This window comes from Dipodomys merriami, unplaced genomic scaffold (assembly GCF_024711535.1).
Source record: "Dipodomys merriami isolate MVZ:Mamm:240054 unplaced genomic scaffold, mDipMer1.0.p SCAF_13, whole genome shotgun sequence".
Lineage (NCBI taxonomy): Eukaryota > Metazoa > Chordata > Mammalia > Rodentia > Heteromyidae > Dipodomys > Dipodomys merriami.
The window spans coordinates 36,348,301-36,365,385 of record NW_027202604.1 but is presented as its reverse complement, the minus strand read 5'-3'; the positions used below and the strand labels follow the sequence as shown (position 1 = coordinate 36,365,385).

At 42.9% G+C, this 17,085-nt stretch overlaps 1 long non-coding RNA gene across 1 annotated transcript in view; it reads left to right on the top strand.

The window, feature by feature from the left end:
- LOC138824776 (uncharacterized) overlaps positions 1–16,342 on the top strand; it is a 278,919-nt gene extending 262,577 nt beyond the window's left edge. The window contains exon 7 of the long non-coding RNA XR_011371187.1: positions 16,191–16,342. This is a non-coding gene — a long non-coding RNA (uncharacterized lncRNA). The remainder of the gene's footprint in view (positions 1–16,190) is intronic.
- The last annotated feature ends 743 nt before the right edge of the window (positions 16,343–17,085 follow it).

Below are 17,085 nucleotides of genomic sequence, written 5' to 3'. Positions count from 1 at the left end.
CAGTGATTCATGTATCTGTGCCTGCCTTCATCTCTTTTAGCTAGGTGGCTATTTTTTCACTGACTCTTTTAGCATCACTTAGAATTCCTCTCATTTTTTGTGTTATTCATGATTCTTTCAGTATTTTTTGACTAACCTTATATTCACAAATTGTTTTATAGCTTTCTACTCAATTAAATTTATCAGCATGGCTTTAAAATTTCCTTTAAATTATTATAAAGGTGATGTCCAGAAGGGTAACAGTTACATTAAGTCAGGTAAAGAGCACATTTGGACAATGTCATCCCTTCCCTGGCACTCAGCATTGCTTTTAATGCATTTTTCAAAATGTCTTCTAGATTCCTATGATTATGCTCTGTTGTCCGATTGTTTTCTGTAGGTGTTGTATCTCCTTGATTACAATGTGGTGGTGGAAAGTTCTTTTCTGATCTGGTCTGTTGGGTATACTAAAGGCTTCTTGTATCTGAATGGACCTTGTATTTCTGTGATGTGTTCACCCATTTGAAGACCCTTTTGGTTTTAACATTTTGGTATTTGTGATCTTCCTAATAGGTTACCCTCTGAACTCTTAAGAGCTTAACTAGCCAGTGGATGGTTTGATCCTTCCTTGCAATTTACCTATCTGGGTTCAGGGTAAAGACCTTTAGTGCAGGAATAGAGTTCAGTCATGATAGCGAGCTGTGATGGTAAAACTTGTCTATCAGTTGAAAAAACTGAGATTGTAAAGCAAGGGAAGAATGGAGAGAAATAGTTTTCCAGAGAGGTGAAAGAAGTATAAGGTTATATCAGAGTAAGAAGATGAAAGAAGGAAAGGAAGACTGGCAACAAGTACAAAGGGAGAGACAAATGAGGAAGACAAACCGTGTAGGTCTACACTGATAAAGAACACCGAAACCCTAAAGCTGCCCACTTTAAACGGCCTAAACCAGTTGATGATAGTCTCCTACCTAGTTGTGCCTCCACTTTTCAATGTAAAAAAGCAATATAGAGAAAAGAATATATATGTATATATGTACATATTATATATATTATATAATATGAAGACCCCAGACTCACTGGGATGCTTTCTTCAACCGGGAGGGCACCCCAAGAACCAAGACTCCAGACCAGCAGATGCAACAAGTAAGAGGAGTTTATTAGGCGTTTGTGCAAACGGGCTCTCTGTCCAAGGCAGACAGGAAGCCCTGAGCAGGGTTACAGGCACTTTTAAAGATAAAAACCACAGGATTAGCATAAGACCCCAGGCTCCCCAGGATTGGCTCAGCTTAAAAATCAACTGCGCGGGAAGTTTTGTAACACTTGTTGAAAACTAGTTGGTTCCGCGGGAAGTTTTGTAACACTTGTTGAAAACTAGTTGGTTCCCTAGGGGGAGGCTTCTCTGGGGGGGGAGTCCACATAGTTACAGGCTCGAGATTGGTTGACATTTGACCTAGTTTGCTGGGCTCGCCAGATGGTCCTTGTCTTGAGCCCCTTGCCGTGAGTTTTTACACAGGAATTCAGGAGAACATATTCTTTTGTTCTTTATCTATGTTTGCAGACCTTGTCCCTGGGCCTGCATCTGGACTTTGTAGCTTTTTAACTTATTTCTGGGAGGGGAAGAGTCAGTGTTAGCGCAAGCAGGTTTACAGAAGCAGAATTAGCAGTTAGCATATTGTAAAATGGACATAGCCCCAATTTCAATCTTTCAATATGCATATAATATATATAAAATATCAGTGATCAAAATGATCACATAAACTAAAAACTGAAAACCCAAAGGCGTTCTCCACTCAGTATGATTGGGACAGCGTGTCTGGAGAGCTGTTTGGTGGGCTGGTGTCTTTCTGACTTTGTTGGCCTCTTTGTTGTGTTCTGCAGCTCTCCTCCTGGAACAGCAGAGGGAGGTTCCATCAATCACGGTTAAAAGTGTGTGGCAGCTGCTGCCTGGATGGAGGCAGACTAGACTAGAGAGCGCAGGCGGGGCTGGGGGTAGGGCTCCTTTCTGCGGGCCTTTCCGGTGTGTGTGTGGGGGGGGGGGGGGGGGGGGAGGTGGAGCTATGACCTCACTTCCGCTCCTAGGTGCTGCAATGCCTGTGGGCGGGGTGGTGGGGATAGGACTGGTTTCTGCAGCGCTTTCCGCATGTGGGCGGGGCTAGGGCATCACTTCCGCTGTTCCTACGCCTGTCTCAGTTATGGACCAGCCTCAGGGGTGCCCCAAGCTTGGCTGGAGACTTTAGGACCGGCCACTCCCCACTTCTCAGTGGGGTCCGTGCCAGACTTGGGTGTTGTCTGTGTCCGTGGTCGGTCTTCACACCTCCCGGACGCGCGGGTGGCTGGGGAGGGCTTGGAAGAGGAGCGGGCTTCCTGCCCTTCTCAAATATGGCGCCTCGCCTGAGCGAGGTGCTCAGTCTTGCTCCCGGCGTTGGGCTCCCAGGGAAGGGTTCCCGGCAGCGTCCTCCCCGCCGTGTTGGATCAGCACCAAGGTGCCGGTGAACCGTCTCTGCATCCACATTTGGCGTCTCCGATCCGCGATCCCGTGTCTGCTTTCCCAAGTCTGGGCCCCTGGCGTCCGCGCCTCCCGGTCGCTTTCTGTCCTTTGGTGCCCGCCGTGTGAATTCCTCTTGACCAGCGGCTGTGTTCGGGCGCTCAGGCCCCTTTCTCTACTTGCTCAGCAGAGCTGGGCTTGCTCCCTGTCAGCCCTTGCTGTCATGCCCTCTGTCATATTTTAAAAGTATTATGGGTTTTAAAATATCAACTTTCATCATTTGCTTCATTTATCCAATAGGCATGTTGATTTTTGTTTGTTTGTTTTTACTCTCGACATCTTTTAATATTGGCCATTTTCCTTTTTCTGATAGTACTGAGTTTGGAACTTGGGACCTTGTACTTGCTAGAAAGATGCTGTGCTACTTGAGCCATGCCCTCAGCCTCTGGCCATTCTTGTTCTCTGTCTCTCTGAATTCTCCATTACCCAATGGTTTCTGCCACAGTGCTGAACAGATTTTGAAGATAAGTCTTTATTGATGGATTTGTTGGTTGACTTATTTCTTCATTAGGATGAGTTCTTGTGTTTGGCTCTCTAAAATTATCCCATTTATTTTTCACTAATTTAATACCTCTCATTCAGTTGAGTGGCTCTTGAGGACACTGAGATTAATTCCATCCTCTCCAGTCATTCACAGGCATAGGTAGAGAAGATAAGGCCTACATAAGGGTTGGAAGTGTACTTTTGGGGCTGCATAAGAGAATACACCAAGCACAAGGTGCCTACCATTTCTGTTCCATGGCTGTTTGGAACCTTTGTATTTACCCTTAGATTTCTTTACCTTGGAAGAACATGGCCAACAGATGAAAACAAATAAATTTTAAAAAGTAAGTTACAGGGATGGAGATAATCCCAGGATCTTGCTTCTGATTTAAAAAGACTCCTCTTGATTCCAGACTACAAATAGAGAGGAATGTATAAGGGTGAAGGCAAAGACCTCTGGTGGGTGTTGCTGTGATTCAGAGAACAGATGGCATGTCTTGGACCAAGGTGGAGGCAGACTAGCTGCAGAGATATTGCTATAGTTTAGATAAAAATTATACCCCAAAGGCCCATGTGTTCAAGGCACGGCCCCCAAAGTGATATTTGAACATGGCAGAACCTTTGGAAAATGGCGTGTAGAGGGAGGTTCTTAGGTCATTGTGGGCATGTCTTCAAAGGAGGTCATGGAAACCCAGCCTGATTCTCTCCCTCTGTCTTGTCTTGCCCCTGGCTTACGATGTATAATTTCTCTGCCACCTGCCTTTGCCATGATTTCTCCCCTTGGCGTACAAAGCCTGAAAGAAATAGGGCCAAGCAAGAATGGGCTAGAATTTTCAAAACTGTGGGCCAAAGTAATTTTTTATCTTCATAAGCTGATTGTCTCAGGCATTTTTCCAGTGCTAGAAAGCTGACTTAACACAGGTAGGCACTTTTCATCTACTCTCTGTGGGTGGGTGAGGCAGCTGCATTGACTAATGAGTTGGATGTTGAGTGAGGACAGGAAGACATTTCTCCAGAGTTCCAATCTGGGCCAGCCAAAGGTTGGAGTTGCCATGAAGTGCTGGCAGTTGATATCCAAGAAGAGCAATCAGGGGAAGGATACTGAGTGGGGGCTCATTTCTGCAGATGCTCTGATGAGATTTCTATGATATATGTGCATAGAGATGCCTAATATAGGAAGGTGTGAGGACAGGAATTGGAGACAGAAAACATGGGCAAATCCTGCAAAGAAGTTTGATCATTGCCAAGGGACACAAAGAAGTGAGAGCGAGATTGACAGGAAGAGTGAGGTCATTTGAAAGTGTTGTTCTGTTTTGCTGAAGGTAGAAAAAGCAGTTGCAGGCGTAGAGATGAGAATGAGATTGGGCACAGAGACTGGGCACGGTAGCCAGGCAAGAAGGCCTTAGAGGGTGACTGGGCAGGAAGGCCAGGGAGAGAGGCCAGGCAAAGATTTCATTCTGGAACCCAGCTTCTTAGATCCAGAGTCCAGCTGCCTCTACCGCCACATGCTACTTCTTGGTTATAAATTCATGTAAGTTTTTAAGTTGCGAGAGCCCTTAGAAACTGCCTAGCCCCAGCCCCTTCCCCTAAGGGAAAAAGAATTTTAAGTACTAAGAAACAGTTGCTTGCAAATGGAATCATAGTTTAAATGCACTAGAGGGAGGTTGCTATTTAAAGTCGTATTCTGTAAATCCTTTGTAAAGTCAAGAATCCTTTTGTAAAGCAAATAATCCACTCTCCAATTTAGCTGGGGAGAGACTGCTATTCTTCAAACATCAGGTAAATCTGCACAAGTAAAAGGTGCTAGTAGTGTTCTTGTTATTCGGGAAGAGAAGAGCAGTGGAGAGATGTCAGAAGAGCAGCCAGACTGGAGACCAGAGGAATAGAGGGGTCCTTGGCTTTGTGTGATAGAAGGTACACAGCTTCTAGATGGGCTACAGCTATGGTTCAGAGGCATCCAGTCATTTCCTTCTAACATTTGTCCTGGGAATCTGTGAATCATGTGGAGGACAGACTAGACTGTTAAGTCTCCCTATCACATACTCTTCTGTCTGAGCACTGTCCCAACTTCCATCCCACCCTTACCCAGTGATTCTGGTGGGGCTGCCACCAGGCCCAAGGATTCACCTGTACTACCACTATCCCCCAAGTCCCATCACTGGACTCTTACTGACTTTGGTCAATCATAAGTCTCTCTAGCTTTCTGCCTTAATGGTTTTTCTCTTCATGATAAGCTATAATGTCACAGTGAACTTGGAGTTCAATCAGCAAGCATCTACATGTAAAGAGCTTATACAAGAACAGATGCAGATAGAGGCAGATGGATCTGAAAGAGAGGAATAAATAACTCCTAGCCCTGACAATGCTTCCCGAAGTTCCAGACCAGCCATACTGGAATCCAGCAAGATTCTCCCCTTTGTGTGGCCTAGTTTTATTAAGCAACGTATTCTGCTTACTCTGTACCTCATGTGTCACAGAATGGGCATAATAATATATCTCACAACACTTAAAAATAACTAAGTAATGAGCATAAAATATTCCAAGTAGTTCCTGAAATGTATCAGTTAACTGTTGTTGCATAACAGAAAATCCCTTACTTTAGTAAATCGGCCATTTATTGAGATGGTGACTGTGTGGGTGCTTCTGCTGGCTGGCAGTTCTGACCTGGTCTCCACTCAACGTGTGCCTCTGCAGTCAGCCCTGAGATAGCTCAGTCCGTCTGCTATGTTTTCATACCTTTGACCGAATCATCCACATCCTTTCTCCAGTGAGACTAGACAAGTGTCAAGAAGAAGAGTAGGAACGTGAAAAATGCCTTGGGCCTGGGCTTAGGGCAGGCGCCTGTCTCTTCTACTATGTTCTCCTTCCAGGTTCTTCCTTGTGGGCCCAGGGAAAAGTCAACCAGAGCTAAGAGGGAAGGAAAAAGTTGTAGTCACATCACAAAGAATGCCAATGGACAGGTAACTGTGAAGGGTTGTTCCCAGTTTTACAATCTATGTGAAACATTTGGTAAGTCTCACTTTGAGTTGCTGTTCTTGTTACTGATGATGGTAGTTTATTTTCTGCCACTACAGACCTGGTCTCCATTGTTATTATACTGTAAAATGAGTTGTTAGAGATTCCTGTAGTTTTTCTCTTGGACTTACTGAAATGTGTGTGTTTGTGTAATGTATTATTTCTACAGATGGAGATTTTGCTCCTTAAAAGATACACTAAAGTGATACCACTGGGCACTGGTGGTTCACGCCTATAAACCTAACTAGACAGGCATCTGAGATCTCAAAGCCAGCTTAGGCTACAAAGTCCTTGAGACTCTCTTCTTCAGTTAACTACCAAAAACAAGTGGAGCTTTGGCTCAAGTGATAAAGAGTGCTGGCCTTGAGCAAAAAAGCTCAAGTACAGTACACAGGCCCTGAGGTCAAGCCCCAGGACTGGCACTAATATATGTATTACATATGTTATGCGATTATATATAATATATGTTACAATAACATGTATATCATTAAGTAGAATATTATACAATGACTGAGATTTCTTATATTCTAAATTATATTTTGTGTTCTCAGCAAGACCTTGGAAAATTACTAAGACTTAATGATCAAGTTTGAATCATCATTACTTATTTGCAAGTTTTTATTCACTGGTTTTTATTTTGTAATTATTTGTATTTCTTCTTGCTTTGTTCATCTTTAATTGCTTTAGATGGGGGGGAAATTGAGATTGTTCAATTCTTATGAGACCATAATATTTATCATCTTCAAGAATAAATACATTGTAGATTTTTCTCATTTATTAGTTTTGATTGCAGAGAACATCAAATTATGCAAGGTGAGCCTGGGTATATTTAAATTCATTACCTACACAAATGCCATCAAGACTGTTAACACCAACTTGATGATTTTCATTATTCTGTTGCTAAAGCTAAATAAATTATCACTGATCTGTTTCTTGTGTTTCTAAATCTAAGGATTAACATAAACCTTTACCTTTGTTGCTATAAAAACGAGGGATTTAAAGATGGTAGGTTCTTATTTTTAGTAGGGAGATAGCAGTTTTGAGCTAGTAGCAAAGGACTCTGAAGTACTTTTGATAGTCACATATCATGGAAAGGTATTGGCAATGCAATATCTCACAGTAACTAGAAAGAGTAATGCCTTTGCTTTCTGTCAACAATTAAGGGATTCCTACCACTTGCCTCAGAATAAAAAAAAATTATTATCAGCCTTAAGTGAAAGCTCCTTGCTGTGTGTTTATAAATCTAGTGCTATTATCATCCAGCATTAACAGAAACTCTTTTGTTTTGACAGGACTGGACATTACCTTTTGTTTGTGTTGACTTGAGTATTGATGTTAGCAATTGATTATTCAGTGCCCACTCTGTGCATAGGCCTGTGTATTGACCAGTTAAATGCTGGATGACAAATGACTCCAAGCTATAGTGCCTAAAGAAAGCAATCATTTATTATCTCTTACCTGTGTGTCTGAATCTGATGTTCTGAAGAGCTGGCTGTGCTTTTCTGGATCTGGGTACCTTGTTAGATTGCAGTCATTTGTCAGTCTGGATTGTAGTCCCTTCCTGTTGCCTGGGGCTGGAGGATGCAGTTCCAACTTTGACTCACTCCCATGAGTGACAGTTTGGTGTACTGCCTTTGTAGGAGATCTCAGGCCTTTCTATAGCTTTACTTCACATGGTGTCTGGCCTTCCCTGATTTAGTGGCCCAAGTCAGAGGCCATAGGGCCATTTATGACCTAACTTTATTAGCTATACACTGTCACTTCTATTCTCTTCTGTTTGTCAGATGAACCATTCCTAATTCAGCATGTAAGAAATGCATAAAGGTGTGTGAACACCAGAAATCAAACATCGCTTGTGGTTATTTTGGAGGCTATATACCATAGACTCTTATCAAGCAATGATGAACTCAACTGGATACTCAACCTATGTAGACTCCCACACCCACCTCAACCTTACAGTTCCTTTTCAGTGTGAAGCACAAGGGCATAGAACTCCCTCTAAACTTCAGGATACCAAAGCCCACAGATGCTCCAGTAATTTATATACAATGACAGGAGAGTCATAAACATCCTATGTTCAGAATCCTAAGTACTTCAAATCTTCTCTACATTGCTTCTAATGCCAAGTAACAATGTGAATGTTATGTATTGTATTATATAGGGAATAATGTCAAGAAAGAAAGTCTGTAGATGTTTAGTCCTGGAATAATCTTTTTCTCAAATGTTTTCAACCTACAGTTGGCCAAATCCACAGAACATAGAAATCACCAATATGGACAGCCAATTCCCATACTTATAGGGAGTTAAAATTTTCCTTTTCTTTTTCTACAAGATTGTTTAAAAAGTAACCTATGTGTTAATTAGGAAAAAATTTATGCAAGATCTACAGAGCATCCATGTGGTCTGACATCTAAATAACTGCAAGTAGCTCATTTCCCGTAATAATTATTATCATTAACTTCAGTTTCTCAAAACTAGAACGCACACCATTAAATTAATATTCTCAGATAAAATCTTCCTGAGTTTTATATTTTTCTTCCTAATTTTTATTCTCCAATCTCTGCAGTGTCTTAGTTTCTTAGCCTGTGATTGAGTTTCCTTTATCTCCTAGATCTTTATTGTGGTGGCTGCGGACTTCCCTGCTCTACCTGCTCTTTAGTCTATGCCTTGCTGCCCATTCTCTGATTGTGTGTCCATTTCAAATCCAGATAGGCAGTGTAGCTGTGATTGTCTCTGTGGGAAAGTAGGGGAAAGGGAGGGAGGAGAGATGTGTAGAGGGGAGGGGATGCAGGAGGGTAAGGTATTGGCATTCACCTTCACTCTGGTGGGGAGAGGAGAGGCCTGAGAATTTTGACACTTCAGTATGCTTGACCTCTTTCCACTTCCATTTATCAGCAATTGACTTGACAGAAAAGCTATCAAATCACTTTGTGTTTAAGAGACCTGTCCTTATGACTTCCCTGGGGAACAGAAGAGTCACATGACCAAGTGTGGTCTGGATTCTCCTGCTTGTCTTGCTACATTATCATTCCACCAGCCTGCTCAAGTATCCTTCATGCTTTTCTGTTATAATCAAAATGTGATAGCAGTCAAAAAACAACAGCTAAGTAAAAAAGGAAAAGTTGATTTTAACTCCCATTGTGCATTAAACTTTCCCCTCCTCAGACAGACAACATTAGGGATGGAAAACAGAAACGTGTTCAGCCGTGTCACATGTATGGAAGTTCTGAGTGTGTCGGAAGGCTAACCGGAGGTAGCCTTTAACTCTCTCATACTTTCAGCCCTTCCAGGTTAATGGAGAAGGTTAGAATTTTTGGAAAAGTACTGAGTAGGCAGAATTCTAAAAGCACCTCCCAAGACCCAATTCCTATGAGAGGCTTGAGACTCCCACTTTGATGGATTCCTTACTCTATGCAATTTATGTGACACAGTTGGCTTTACCTGGGTAGACTTGTTCTCCTCCTGGGATTCTATTTCTATACATGTTTTTTGTGCTTCTCTGTGTAATTGGATCTACAGTTTCCTTCGGTTCCAGGCAAACTCTGTGGCCTAAAATATGTTGAGAACTATAGATTTAGGAGAAAGCAGCAGAGGGATAGTGAAGAGAGATGTGAACCATCTGTGCCTCCTAATCAACCTTAGTCTTAGCTATCACTGTTGGGTTTTTTTCCCTAAAATTGTTGTACCAGGTGGTTCTTTCAGGTGCCACATTTTATACCTACCTCTCTCATTTTCCCTTCCCATGATCTCTCCTGCTTTAGAGGGAAATAATTGCTTCTGTTCTCCTTTGCCTTCCTGTGGATATTCTGGTCCAAATCTGTAGTTCTAAATGATTTCTCCAACAACTTAAATTCTCTCCCCAAGATCAAATCTGGTGCCGAGTATTAAAATGAAATGTCACTTTGCTACCAGTGATGATTAATTTTATTATATGTTAAAGATTCATCTCACTATCCAACTTTCCAGCATCCCTAGTAATTGTGAATATTTTGAAGGACATCCATTACCTTTCAATTTCTCCTTTTCTTACCAGCCCTATACCAGGCTTACCTTGGATCTTGTATCTTTCACATCAAGGAACCCATTCTCACTGTATCCTGTGGAGAGGTCTCTGCTTATATTTAAGAGCTACTTCCTCTCTTTCTCTATAAGAGAGACAGAACAGAAACTTGTTATAGGTCTCCACAAATGGTGTACCCCAGTTTGGAATCAAAAAATTGAAGTGGATACTAGCCACTGAGAAGTTCCCAAGGAAGGCTTTCTCTTAGAATCCCCTCAGCTTCCATCTTAGATGTTGACTGCAGTGTGTGGCTTCATGGGACAGCACTTGCCTGTTATGCAGATGGTCCTGGGTTCTGTTCCACAAAAACAAAAAAAGTTGCAGATTAGTCTCCTTGTTCTATCTTGTCTTCTACCTGTTGACCTTTGGATGTCCCCAGTGCTCAGCACAGTGTCTCACATAGGGTGGGCACCCAGCAAGTATGTGTAGAGTGTGTCAGGGAAAGAAGCCCAGATGTATCTTGCTATTTGCAAGGGACTGGTTCTAGAATCCCATCATTACCGACATCTGCAGGTTCTCTTATAAGTAGCCTATCTATCTTCTTTTTTTTTGGTCCGGTAGTGGGGCCTGAACTCTGGCCTGGGCGCTGTCCCTCAGCTCTTCAGCTCAAGGCTAGCGCTCTACCACTTGAGCCACAGCACTACTTCTGGCTTTTTTCTTTTTTCTTATATGATGCTGTGGAATCGAACCCAGGGCCTCTGGCATGCAAGGCAAGCGCTCTACCACTGAGTCACCTTCCCAGCCCCCCATCTATCTTCTTGTACCCCTTATTTAAATAGTTATTTGACGGAGCTGGAGTTTGTACCTAGGGAATCTTGGGTGGGCATTCTAAAACTTGAGCCATATCTCCACCACCCCTTTGCTCTAATTATTTTTCAGTTAGGGTCTAGGATTGGCCTCAGACTGTGATTCTCTTATCCCTACCTCTTGAGTGGCTGAGATTACAGGTATGAGCCATGACTCCCAGCATCTCCTTAAACCATCTCTAGATTATATACAATACTGAATATAATATAAATGGTATGTAATAATTTTTATTCTGTATTGTTTAGGGAATAGTGAGAAGAAAAATATCGGTACACTTTTACCACAGGGAAAATTTTCCCCTAATACAGATTTGAAATGAAAGGCTGACTCTATACCTTACAGCAATTAGATTGAATTGATCAGGTTTTGGGTAACCCTAAAGTAGACATTCTTCTCTTTCTTCTGTATTGATTTCTGGATGTAAGTAAGCAATCATCTGGTCCTTTGGAAAGCAAGGTTGTAATATGAGCTGGACATTTTTAACACAGTTGTTATGAGGACCGGAAGGAGGAATAATGCATTCTTTTGCTCCAGAAAAGTTCCTTCATTTTGTGTGTATCACCATGCAGTCAAGAAATTTCTGCACCCACCGTTTGCCTTCCAAGTGCAGATTCCAGCAAATAACTTTCCTTTCCTCCCACTCTTCAAATGCCTTTTAGTTAAATCTCATGCAGAACCAAGAGTGGGAGGCACGTGCCTACTAGCAGAGCCTCACGTCGCTTCTTATCAGTGCCACATTGTCAGGCCTGATGTGCAGTGCAGGCTGTGGTGGGCACAGCCTTTCTGCTTGTGTTGACTGGACTGACAATCAGTCTAACCTGATTAGTGTTTGAGCCCTGGAGATTTTTCTATACTGGAAGAGATTTTTTTTTAATGCAACTTTAAAGGGATCTCTGGGAAAGAAGCTGGATCATGCTAAGCTCCAGATATGTCTGCCCTCTGGTGGAGTGAGAACCCTAGCAGCCCCTGACTTCCATGTCTGGATCACATTGTCACTTGGCCCCTCCCATCTGTGTGGTTGTGGCTCCCATTACTTCAGGTTGATGATTTAGATACTATTAGACATTAGGGAAGAGATGGTTTCTTTTCATTTTCTTTCCTTTATTCAGCCTGCTAATACTCACGACACTGTTCTTTACCAAGAATGGCTCTAGATGCTGTAGATGGAACCCCTGGAAAGCACAGGTGTGGTTTCTGTGGTTGATACTCTGGATTTAAGGCAGGTAGATGCATGGTTGTAACGCAGGTTGACCCAGTCAGAAGGAGCTGTAACACTTGTGGGAGACTTTTGGGGCTATCAAATCAAATACACAAACAGGGAACTGAAAGAGGTTGATGGGAGGGAGGAAGAAGGATTATAGGTAGCGACCCACCATGAGCAAAGGCCCAGTGAAGAGGAGCACCAGGATATGGTGGGGTTATGGGCAGTGTGTAGAGCCACTGGAGGAGAGAGGTGAGAAAGTAGACTAGAGCAAATGGAGGGTCTTGTTCTCAGGTTTGAATAGCCAGATGTCCTCACCTTGAAGCCCTGACTAGTGGCTTGATTGACTACGCCCACCTTACCCACCCTCCTAGATGCACTGTAACCCATGTGGCTGGTACTAGGCCAGACTTTACAGCTCCATTGACAGATCAGGGGCCAGGAACAGACATGCTTTGGGGCGCGCGCGTGCGTGCACATGCGTGCACACACACACACACACACACAGAGACACACGGCACCAGGTGTCTTCTCTTCCTCTATAACCCATTTTGTTATCTATGTCCCACCATTGGTTACTTTTGTAGTTATCCTTACCAGACAACTCCAGCATTCCCATGACCCACTATACAATGCCTAGCCTGCACATGGAGGTCAGTAGCTAGCTTTGGCTGAAGGTTCCCCTCTTCAGGTAGTATCCTGAATAAAACTGTGCTGGTGTTGAGCTGTCTCTGGGTCTGTTTACACCTTTGGACCCTACCACTTGCAGTTCATGGACTGTACGTGGCTTGGGGTGGGGGTGGCATCACTGAAGTGACAGCAACAGATAGGCCCATGTGTGTTATTCTACCTACCTTCGGTCTCATCAGAGAGCTATTCCAAACGTGTCTCCTTTGCAAGTCCAAAATTATCTCTGTCAATTCACCAAGGACAGAACATCTACTAGTTTAATCTGAAGGTCTGGAACTACTGTAAGAAAACGTGGGTGGCCACTGCAAGACATTGCTGCAGGCGGCGATGCTCTGGAGGGGAGCCTAAACACAAGGAAACAAATGCAAAACCTGACAAATGGAACTGCGCCAAACTGAAAACCTTGCTGCACAGCAAATGAGTGGACAGAGTGAAGGGAGAGTCTACAGAGGGAAAAAGTATCTCCTAGCTGTCTGACAAAGGGCCCATATACAAAGAATCTAGAGGACTAAAAAAAATTATTAAAAATGTAGTCCAATTGTAAGATGAGAAAAATAAGCAATATGAATGGCCAACAATTATCCATGATAAATGATGGCAATATAAGCCACCAGGAAAAAAACCCCAAAAACAACAAATCAAATCCATGAATACTGCCTCACCCTAATTGCAATAGTTATTGCTAAAAAAATTCAAAGCTAACCTGGAAGTAGAAATAAAGGAACTTTTCCACTCTTATAATGAGGGTAGGATTGTAAATTAATACAGACATTATGTAGGACAGTATAGAATTTTTCAAACAACAAAACTACCAAATGATCTAGCTATCTTCCTCCTGGGTATATGCCCAAAGAAAATGAAATTAGCATATCATGGAGGACACCACACCCAGGTGTGTTACATAGTTCAGTGGACAAGATGGACCCAGTCTAGGTAGAATCTAGCCCATTAATAGATTAATATTATTTGTACATAAGGGAATATTATTTGGCTATAAAGAAGGATGAAATCCTGTCATTTGCACCCAAATGGATGGACATCCAGATGCAGAAAGGTAAGTACCACATATTCTCTCTCATGTATGGCAATTGAAAAAAATGTCAAGCTGAAAATAGAATAGTGAATTACTAGGCGAGGTGGAGGGGGTGGGGAGTAGATTTGAAAAGGATGTTTGCATCTGACCAGTCTATGCTGCGTGCATCACAGGGAAATAACACACTAAATCTCATTAACATGTACAATTAGTATATGCTAGTAAACTATAAACATTTAAAAATGGTTACCAATTAGCCCAGCATGTATCTTCACATGAACATTTTGAAGGAAATATATTTTAAGGCAATCCCTTCTTTTTATGATATTCTGTGCTTGATAGAATCAGGCAATAAATATTTAACCTTCTCAGGCTTAAAGTAGAACCCATAACAGGAGCTCTGAAGGGATAATCCCCCCACTCCTAATCCTATAAATTATTTCCATTTGTGAGCCCCATTGATAATACCCGTGGGCATTCTTTTCTCCTCTTTCTAAGTATGTATTTGAGGAGAGCACTGCAAACATTACAGGCTTGGAAGGCACAGTCAGAATGCTAATAGAGCCATCAGCCCCTCGATGCCACCTTTTTCTGAAGTCTGAGCAAGGTGAATGGTGCAGCGAATACCTTGTGCCTCCTTCTGCATGATTGCAATTAACATTTTATCTGCCCTGGGTCTCGAGTCAAAGCCTTGGTACCATTCCCTGGAGGGTGAGGAAGGACCTTAATTACAGAACCAATGCACTTGCCTACTGCCTGCTCTATTCTGATGCCACTTGGAGCTCCGCAGAGAGGTCAGGCCAGTTCTTGGATGTCATGTGGCTCAAATCGAATATTTTAATTTAGAGACTCAGTAAGTAGCCCCATCAATTAAGACTGCCTGTACTTGCAGCAGACTTGCTGGGACATAGCCAGGAGCTTTGATTCATTTCATTTCTTATTGACCCATCACGTGGTGGAGGGCTGGCCAACATTACAGTGGGCGATGGAGAGCTGCCCGAAGTAAGAGGGAGGTTGATGATTGAAGAAGGTTTTGAAGGGAGAACTGTAACCTGAAATGACAGTGCATATGTCATGCTGGCTAAATGATGGTGCTTTGTGGGGATCCAGAGAAAGCAGAGTGTATCATTTTATAGTGTGTTAGCACCTAATAGATCTCCGTCTCTGTGAATTAGCACAGGTCAGGATTGGGTTTTGCTCAGGCAGAGTTCAGTGCCAGAGTGTTTTTGGAGTTTTCAGGGATTTGAACTGTACATCTCTGACCCAGTGAAACCAACACCACTGGCTCCAGGAGGGAAAGAAGGTAATGGGGTAAGACGCTACCTTTCAGAGGGTGAGGTTGGGGCCACTTCTTTCCTCCTTGGTCAGGATGAGCACTCAGGGAAGGACCGAGTCTGCAGAGGTACCTATGAGGAGAACAGCTGATGTGAGACCTTGGAAGGGCCAAGCCAGGGGACGTGAAGACTCCAGCAGGATTGAAACCTATCTCCCTTCTTTACCTCCTTTACAAGACCCTGCCCTGCACTGGTAGACTACTGGAAATCAGCATATAAGAAAGAAAACACCACACCCATGATTATTGCCACCTTGTTCAAATTAGGAAAGATGGAATCGGTCTAGGTAGATCTAGCCTTTATGACAAAGAAGTTAGAATCAGATCATTTCCTGTTCCCCCAGTATGATCACATTCTATTAAAACAGGTCATGCTGATGGGTGCTGGTAGCCCATGCTTGTAATCCTAGCAACTCATGAGGCTGAGATCCAATCATCATAGTTTGGAGGTGGCCCAGGTAGGAAACTCTGGGAAACTCCTATCTCTAATTAATCAGTAAAAAAGCTGGGAGTGAAACTGACTCAAGTGATAGAACTCAAGTCTTGAGTGAGAAAGCTAAGAGACAGTGACCAGGCTCTGAGTTCAAGCTCCAGAACTGGTATAAAACAAAACAGGTCATCTAGTTACCTGTCCTGACTCCAAGGAGACAGTGAACACCAGTTCTGCAGGGAAAATTCTTTTTGGCAAGGCAAAAACCCTGAAGCTCTCAGAGACTAGCTCTCTGCTCCACTTAGCTGCCATGCTTTTGACATTGATATCTTCCAATAAAATCTTTGCACGAAGCACCGGGGCTAATGACTCCTTTTTGGTCTCAGGTAAAGCATAATTAGAACAAAGTATTGTTTTAGCAACAACATCATATGCAGCAGCTATTATTTATATTTGCTAGCCTGGTTACTACCTTGCTTATTAACAAAGCAAGTGGCTAACTTATTCCAGCTTTTCTTTCATAGCCAACCATTAATAATTTCTGTTAAAGTCTGTACTTTGAATTTATACATAGCATCCTCTGTTGTAAACAAGTGCGTGCTTTGCATTTCTAGATGAGCATCTTGGAGATGCGAATGAGAGTGGCCTCACCCAGAATGTTCCTCTGCCTTCCCCCTTCTCCATCGTGCACAGTGAACAACAGCCGGGGAAATGGATTCATAACCAAATGTCTCACCGAGGAGCAAGGACAGGATAATATACAGTTGCCAAAGTAAAGTTTGATATGGAATTTAAATCTTGTCTCTGGTTCTAGACATGGCGGTTGGAAATGCAAATTGTTCCTTTTAAGACTCAAATGGAAGGAACAATTCCGGACTTAATGGACACCATGGGAAATTTCCCCTCCCACTAGCAATTTGAGGTGTGTGTTTATTATCAAGTTATAGGGCCCAGGATACCTGTTTGGCCCTGCCACACCGCCACCACCACCGCCATCCCAGCAAGGAAGCTATGTTTGGGTTTCATCAGATTCTTAAACTTACACTCGTGTTACATTTTGGTGGCTCTGGTGGAGAATGTCACTAGTTGTGACAGAATTATCCATGAGCGAAATGATTCTGACTCAGTGAGGAAAGCACCCTGGGCTTCTAGCTCTGGTGGAAAGAAATGGCTGCGACAACCCAGCTCCTCGGGGAGGCCCGTGGCATACTTGTGGTGTTCTTCATGGAGCCAGTTCCCCTGAAAGCTGACAGCAGACCTCTGTGAGGATCGGGGCCTGAGGTGGCACCGGTTTGGCAGGGTGATGGTAGAATGATGATGATGATGTGTGTGTGTGTATGTGTGTGAAGTGTGTGTATTCTCTGCCATTAACTTCCAAGTGACCAAATGACTTTGGATATTCCAATGGGTGCATGTTTATGGTACTTACAATGATGCAGAGCTGTTTAGAGTATTAGTTGTTTTGTTTGTTTGTTTGTTTTTTTAGCATGTGAAAGTATCAAAGTAGCC